At 46.7% G+C, this 8154-nt stretch overlaps 1 protein-coding gene across 3 annotated transcripts in view; it reads left to right on the top strand.

The window, feature by feature from the left end:
- The first annotated feature begins 8011 nt into the window (after positions 1 to 8011).
- LOC119301097 (protein SMG7-like) overlaps positions 8012 to 8154 on the top strand; it is an 8059-nt gene continuing 7916 nt past the window's right edge. The window contains exon 1 of one of the 3 annotated variants that reach the window (XM_037577990.1): positions 8012 to 8149. The gene's annotated coding sequence lies outside the window, so the exon portion shown is untranslated. The remainder of the gene's footprint in view (positions 8150 to 8154) is intronic. The other 2 variants (XM_037577992.1, XM_037577991.1) reach the window with 2 other exon arrangements.

Genomic DNA, 8154 nt, shown 5'->3' on the forward strand with positions numbered 1-8154 from the left:
ATCCGTGTCCTTGCTCCCGTGATCTCGTAGTGAGACCACGAGTTTGGTTACTCTTCGATAAAGCTCACAAGGTTCTTCATCTTCTTTCATTGCAAACTCATCGGCCTCATCTTGTACCACTTCATAGTTGGAGCGTTGAATGCTTGCGCTTCCCCGATAGAGAGAGACAACACACTGTCATGCATCTTTGGCCAAGGCGAAGGGACGAAGATGAGGTAGGTCTTCGGGTGGAATTGCATCTTGAATGATGAAGAGAGCATTCTAATTGAATTGATTATCCGCGGCTTGCTTGGATCATGCGGATAGAAACCTTCTTCAATGATTCTCCAAAGGTTAGTGTTCACATGATTTAAATGACGTTTAAAGCGGTAAACCCAAGAATCAAAGTCCTCATTTTTCACAATCTTAGGGGGAGGACCGGCATGATTCAAATGAGTGGAAGGAACTGGTCCACCATAAACAAGTGGTGGTTCCACATGGGCAAAGATGCCGGTGCCATTCTTACCACTAGAAGAAGGAGCCTTTTCACTACTAGCTTCCCCCTTGTCGGGGATAGCATCCGTCACCTTGTCGGCGGGGTCACCCACTTTCAACGGTGCGGTGGATAGTTTAAGCCCCTCAAGAAATTTAGTAAACATGCTTTCAACTTCGGTCGTCATGAAGGTTTTCAATGTCTCCAAGGCCACATTGAACTCCTCACGAGAGACCGAGGTTCCCCCATCGCCTGTAGACGAGGTCGGATTCACACCGGAGTGTTACTCCACACCGTCTACGGTATCAACCATACTCTTTGGATGGTAAAGTCCTTAATAAAGAGATGAGGCTCTGATACCAATTGAAAGGATCGATATGGTTTATTAGAGGGGGGTGAATAGGCAACTAACAATTTTTAGCTTTTATTTAACAATTTAAACTTTGCATCAAAGTAGGTTGTCTAGATATGCAACTAGGTGAGCAACCTATATGATGCAACAAGGATAGGAACGCAAGCAAGCAAGATATATGAAACAAATAAGCTTGCACAAGTAAAGGCACGAGATAACCAAGAGTGGAGACGGTGGAGACGAGGATGTGTTGCCGAAGTTCCTTCCCTTTGAGAGGAAGTACGTCTCCGTTGGAGCGGTGTGGAGGCACAATGCTCCCCAAGAAGCCACTAGGGCCACCGTATTCTCCTCACGCCCTCACACAATGCGAGATGCCGTGATTCCACTATTGGTGCCCTTGGAGGCGGCGACCGAGCCTTTACAAACTAGGTTGGGGCAATCTCCACAACTCAATTGGAGGCTCCCAACGACACCACGAAGCTTCACCACAATGGACTATGGCTTCGCGGTGACCTCAACCGTCTAGGATGCTCAAACACCCAAGAGTAACAAGATCCGCAAGGGATTAGTGGGGGGAATCAAATATCTCTTGGTGGAAGTGTAGATCGAGGCCTTCTCAACCACTCATGAGCAAATCAACAAGTTTGGTCGGCTAGGGAGGGAGATCGGGCGAAAATGGAGCTTAGAGCAATAATGGAGCTTGGGGGTGGAAGAGGTAAGTCAACGGGGAAGAAGGGGACCCCTTATATAGTGTGGGAAAAGGATCCAACCGTTACCCACCAACCAGCTCGCGGCCAGCGGTACTACCGCAAGGCCGCACGGTACTACTGCTTGCAACCAAGCGGTACTACCGCACGGCCGTGCGGTACTACCATACCGACCCACGGTACTGCCACAACCCCAGCAACAGAAAAGATAAACAGACACGCAGGAGCTGGGGGCGGTACTTCCGCATGCGCGGTACTACTGCGCCCCCATGCGGTACTATCGCAAGGCAAACACCCCAGCCAGGGGGAAGGGAACTTCCGTGCCTACTTCCGCAAAGAAACGGAAGTAGCAAAAACCCGGCACAGTAGTACTGCCGAGGGGCGGTACTACTGCCTGACTGCATAGCGCGGTACTACCGCTCGACGAAAGCGATACTACCGCGGTAGGTGCGGATGTAAAAAATTACATCCACCCCTACTACCGCAAAGGGGCGGCACTAGCCTGGTGGGCAGCGGCAGTGCGGCTCCAGGGAAGCGGTACTACCGTGGGCACTTGCGGTACTACCGCGCCACCGCGCGGTACTACCGCGGATGCCTACGGTACTACCGTTTTCCTGGGAGCAATACTACCGCGACCAACCACAGCAGCCAGACAAGGGAGGCAAGAAAACGGAGGAAGCTCCAAGGAAAAAGGAGAGGACAAGAAGGAGACGTGTACGTGATGATTCCACCCAAACCTTTCCAACGCGGACCCCCTCTTAATAGTACGGCTTTCCTATGACTCGAATCCACCAAAAAGAAACATAGAAAAGACGCCGTCTTCATCAGTCTTCGAGGGGCACCCAATCGTCTTGTGCCTAGCAATGAAGTGTCTGGAATACTCAAGGCACACGATTAGTCCGCAAATGCGTTGTCATCAATCACCAAAACACTTAGGGATAAATATGCCCTTACACCAATATCAAATACCCAGGCACTACTGCGAGCATTAGTAAGGTACACATCAATAACATGTATATCAAATATGCCTTTCACTTTGCCATCCTTCTTCTCCGCCAAATACTTGGGGCAGTTCCACTTGCAGTGACCAGTTCATTTGCAGTAGAAGCACTTAGTCTCAGGCTTAGGTCCAGACTTGGGTTTGTTCACTTGGGCAGCAAGCATTGTTCACTTGGGCAGCAACGGGCTTGCTGTTCTTTTTGAAGTTCCCCTTCTTCCCTTTACCCTTTTTCTTGAAACTGGTGGTCTTATTGACCATCAACACTTGATGCTCCTTCTTGATTTCTACCTCTGCAGCCTTTAGCATTGTGAAGAGATCATGAATCGTCTTATCCATCCCTTGCATATTATAGTTCATCACGAAGCTCTTGTAGCTTGGTGGCAGTGATTGAAGAACTCTGTCAATGACACTATCATCAGGAAGATTAACTCCTAGCTGAGTCAAGTGGTTGTGGTACCACAACCCAGACATTCTGAGTATATGCTTGCTGACAGAACTATTCTCCTCCATCTTGCAGTTGTAGAACTTATTGGAGACTTCATATCTCTCAATCCGGGCGTTTGCTTGAAATATTAACTTCAACTCCGGAAACATCTCATATGCTCCATGACGTTCAAAACGTCGTTGAAGTCCCGGTTCTAAGCCGTAAAGCATGGCACGCTGAACTATCGAGTAGTCATCAGCTTTGCTTTGCCAGGTGTTCATAACATCTGGCGTTGCTCCTGCAGCGAGTTTGTCACCTAGCGGTGCTTCCAGGTCATAATTCTTCTGTGCAACAATGAGGATAATCCTCAAGTTATGGACCTAGTCCGTGTAGTTGCTACCATCATCTTTCAACTTAGCTTTCTCTAGGAACACATTAAAATTCAACGGAACAATAGCACAGGCCATCTATCTACAACAACATAGACATGCAAAATACTATCAGGTACTAAGTTCATGATAAATTAAAGTTCAATTAATCAAATTACTTAAGAACTCCCACTTATATAGACATCTCTCTAATCATCTAAGTGATCACGTGATCCATATCAACTAAACCATGTCCGATCATCACGTGAGATGGAGTAGTTTTCAATGGTGAACATCACTATGTTGATCATATCTACTATATGATTCACGCTCGACCTTTCAGTGTCCAGTGTACCGAGGCCATATCTGCATATGCTAGGCTCGTCAAGTTTAACCCGAGTATTCCGCGTGTGCAAAACTGGCTTGCACCCGTTGTATGTGAACGTAGAGCTTATCACACCCGATCATCACGTGGTGTCTCGGCACGACGAACTGTAGCAACGGTGCATACTCAGGGAGAACACTTATACCTTGAAATTTAGTGAGAGATCATCTTATAATGCTACCGCCGAACTAAGCAAAATAAGATGCATAAAGGATAAACATCACATTCAATCAATATAAGTGATATGATATGGCCATCATCATCTTGTGCCTTTGATCTCCATCTCCAAAGCACCGTCATGATCACCATCGTCACCGGCTTGACACCTTGATCTCTATCGAAGCATCGTTGTCGTCTCACCAACTATTGCTTCTACGACTATCGCTACCACTTAGTGATAAGGTAAAGCAATTATATGACAATTGCATTTCATACAATAAAGCGACAACCATATGGCTCCTGCCAGTTGCCGATAACTGTGTTACAAAACATGATCATCTCATACAATAAAATTTAGCATCATGTCTTGACCATATCACATCACAACATGCCCTGCAAAAACAAGTTAGACATCCTCTACTTTGTTGTTGCAAGTTTTACGTGGCTGCTACGGGCCGAGCAAGAACAGTTCTTACCTACGCATCAAAAACCACGACGCGGTATAGTGATTGCTTTTTGATCTTCAGAAAGAACCTTGTTCATTGAATCTGATTCAACTAAAGCTGGAGAAACAGACACCCACTAGCCACCTGTGTGCGAAGCACGTCGGTAGAACTAGTCTCGCGTAAGCGTACGCGTAATGTCGGTCTGGGCTGCTTCATCCAACAATGCCACTGAATCAAGAATCAACTAGTGGCGGCAAGCAATATGTATATACCCACGCCCAGAACTCCTTTGTGTTCTACTCGTGCATATAACATCTCCGCATAAACATGGCTCGGATGCCACTGTTGGGGAACACAATAATTTCAAAAAAATTCCTACGCACACGCAAGATCATGGTGATGCAGAGCAACGAGAGGGGAGCATTAGGACAACGCGGTTGATGTAGTCGTACGTCTTCATGATCGACTGATCTAGTACCGAAGATACGGCACCTCCGCGATCTGCACACGTTCAGCTCGGTGACGTCCCACGAACTCACGATCCAGTAAAGCTTCGAGGAAGAGCTTCGTCAGCACGACGGCGTGATGACGGTGATGATGTTGCTACCGGAACAGGGCTTCGCCTAAGCACCGCTATGATATTACCGAGGTCGATTGTGGTGGAGGGGGGCACCGCACACGGCTAAAGATCAATGATCAACTTATGTGTATATGGGGTGCCCCCTCCCCCGTATATAAAGGAGTGGAGGAGGGGGAGGGGGTGACCTCTCTAGGCATTCCCCAAGGGAGTCCTACTCCCACCGGGAGTAGGATTCCCCCTTCCCTTTGTTGGTTCTAGGAGAGAAGGAAGGAGGAGGAAGAAGGAAGAAAAAGGGGGGGCCCTCCCAATTCGGATTGGGCTTGGGGGGGTGCCCCCTCCTTTGCTTCTTTTCCCTCTCTTCCACTAAGGCCCAATAAGGCCCATATACCTCCTGGGGGTTCCGGTAACCTCCCGGTGCACCGGTATACTCCCGATTTCACCCGGAACCATTCCGATGTCCAAACATAGGCTTCCAATATATAGATCTTTACGTCTCGACCATTTTGAGACTCATCGTCATGTCCTTGATCAAATCCGGGACTCCGAACTACCTTCGGTACATCAAAACACATAAACTCGTAATACCGATCGTCACCGAACATTAAGCGTGCGGACCCTACGGGTTCGAGAACTATGTAGACATGGCCAAGACATGTCTCTGGTCAATAACCAATAGCGGAACCTGGATGCTCATATTGGTTCCTACATATTCGACGAAGATCTTTATCGGTCAAACCGCATAACGATATACGTTGTTCCCTTTGTCATCGGTATGTTACTTGTCCGAGATTCGATCGTCGGTATCTCAATACCTAGTTCAAACTCATTACCGGCAAGTCTCTTTTACTCGTTCCGTAATGCTACATCCCGTAACTAACTCATTAGCTACATTGCTTGCAAGGCTTATAGTGATGTACATTACCGAGAGGGCCCATAGATACCTCTCCGACAATCGGAGTGACAAATCCTAATCTTGATCCATGCCAACTCAACAAATACCATCGGAGACACCTGTAGAGCACCTTTATAATCACCCAGTTACGTTGTGACGTTTGGTAGCACACAAAGTGTTCCTCCGGTATTCGGGAGTTGCATGATCTCATAGTCATAGGAACATGTATAGTTATGGAGAAAGCAATAGCAACAAACTAAACGATCATCGTGCTAAGCTAACGGATGGGTCAAGTCAATCACATCATTCTCTAATGACGTGATCCCATTAATCAAATGACAACTCATGTCTATGGTTAGGAAACATAACCATCATTGATTCAACGAGCTAGTCAAGTAGAGGCAAACTAGTGACACTCTGTTTGTCTATGTATTCACACATGTACTAAGTTTCCGGTTAATATAATTCTAGCATGAATAATAAACATTTATTATGATATAAGGAAATATAAATAACAACTTTATTATTACCTCTAGGGCATATTTCCTTCACTAGTTGTGGCCTTGGGCCATGCTGACAACCTAGAGTTGGGCACTGGTCTACCCCGCCGTTGCTGTCGTTCCTGCTGAGTGTGGTCTCGCGGCGTCGGGCCTGCGAGGCTTCAGATTAATGGCGGCGGTCCTAGGGTTCCACTCACGTCAAGACGAAGATCTGCCTGACACCTGTCCTCCTGATCTGGCTGGAGTGTCGGGTTTCGGAAGGCTCCGCTAGCGAACTCCCATGGGCGCGTTATGCATGGATATTGCTGGATCGGGTGGGATTCGATCGTGTCCATTGGTCCTCCGTTAAGGAGGGAGCGGCGCGAAGCTTTGCTATCTGTTGCCATCCGGAGCTATGTTTTGCTCCATGGTGAAGTAAGAGGCGGAGAATGTCATGGAAGCCGAGGTTGGAGGACTAGTAATGGTGATTGGAGCCTACGACATTGATGAACTTGCTTGGAGTTTCGGGATTCGTAGCAGCAACATGTAAGTGGGGGCGACAACACATGTGAAGTTCAAGGTCTTACCTTTCAGAGTGAAAATCCAAGGCCTAGCCTTAATTGGTTGTGCCTGGGAATGGCCTTATTGAAGGCAGTGTTTTGAGAGCGGAGATTATCTTCAGGGTGAAAACCCAAGATTTACGATCGGACGACGACGGTGCTGGTGCACTGTTTCCTCCTTGGAGGCGTTGCTTTTGGAGAACTTGGATATCAGGTGTTGTCTTGGTGATGGTTGTGCTGCTGCATGGACTACAACTCTGTAGCGGGACTTTTCTTTTTAGCTTCTTCTTCTTTTTGGTTGTGTGCATCCGTCATGCCATTAGGGCATTGCGTTGTTGTGGAGGTTGGGTGTAATTGATATTTTCACGATATTAATATATACTTTTTATTAAAAAAATGCATTTCTTTTAGACTTTATTATTGTGCTTTTGTGTATTTTGCTTGATGGGATAACGAGCGTGTTCTTCATGGTGAATTCACTATGGCACATTACGATTATATATATATATATAAAAATGTTGATTTTTTTCCCATTACAACGCACGGTCATATGCTGGTTTATTATTCCCTTTTGTATTCTGTGTCGAATTTTGATCTTCAATTTAACTAACAAAATGTTAACGTATGTCTAAAAAACAATACAATTAGAAACTATGTTTAAATACGAATTAAGGATATAATTTTTTGACATACATTAATATTTTACTAATTAAATCTCTAGTTAAAATTTGCACAAAATACAAAAGGACTTATAAACCAGGAGTCCAGGACGGAGGTACTATGTAAAAAAGTAAGGGCCCGCGAATCAACCTGTGGTTGAGTTGGTTAGGTGGACAGTGGTATCCCCAACCCATCAGGGTTCAAATCCTGATGCTCGCATTATTCCTGAATATACTTCAGGATTTCCGACGATGCGCTTTCAGTGGGAGGAGACGTTCCCGTCGACGACGAGGCGCCTACGGTGACTTCGTAAATCTCAAGATAATATGCCGGCTCAGTCTCTCAGAGGTGCTCATAGGGGTAGGGTGTGGTGTGTGTGTTCATAGGGGTGAGTGTATGCGCGTGTATATGAGCGCTTGTGTCTGTATTGATGCTTAAAAAAAAGTAAGGGCCCACTCGGCAGGCTCCGGGACCATCTACGACCGCCTTTGGGTCGAGTACTCGAGTCCAACCCGAACACGGCACGGCGACGACACACCAGACCACACACCGTCCCGTAAACAAAAAGACGAAAAATAGCCTGCCCTTCCTCTCTTCTCCTCCTCCCCAAAATTCCCCTCTCCTTCTCTCGCTCCCGTCGCGACGGCGACGACGACGACGATCAGGTATC

The sequence above is a fragment of the Triticum dicoccoides genome, chromosome 5A, assembly GCF_002162155.2.
Source record: "Triticum dicoccoides isolate Atlit2015 ecotype Zavitan chromosome 5A, WEW_v2.0, whole genome shotgun sequence".
In the NCBI taxonomy this organism is placed as follows: domain Eukaryota; kingdom Viridiplantae; phylum Streptophyta; class Magnoliopsida; order Poales; family Poaceae; genus Triticum; species Triticum dicoccoides.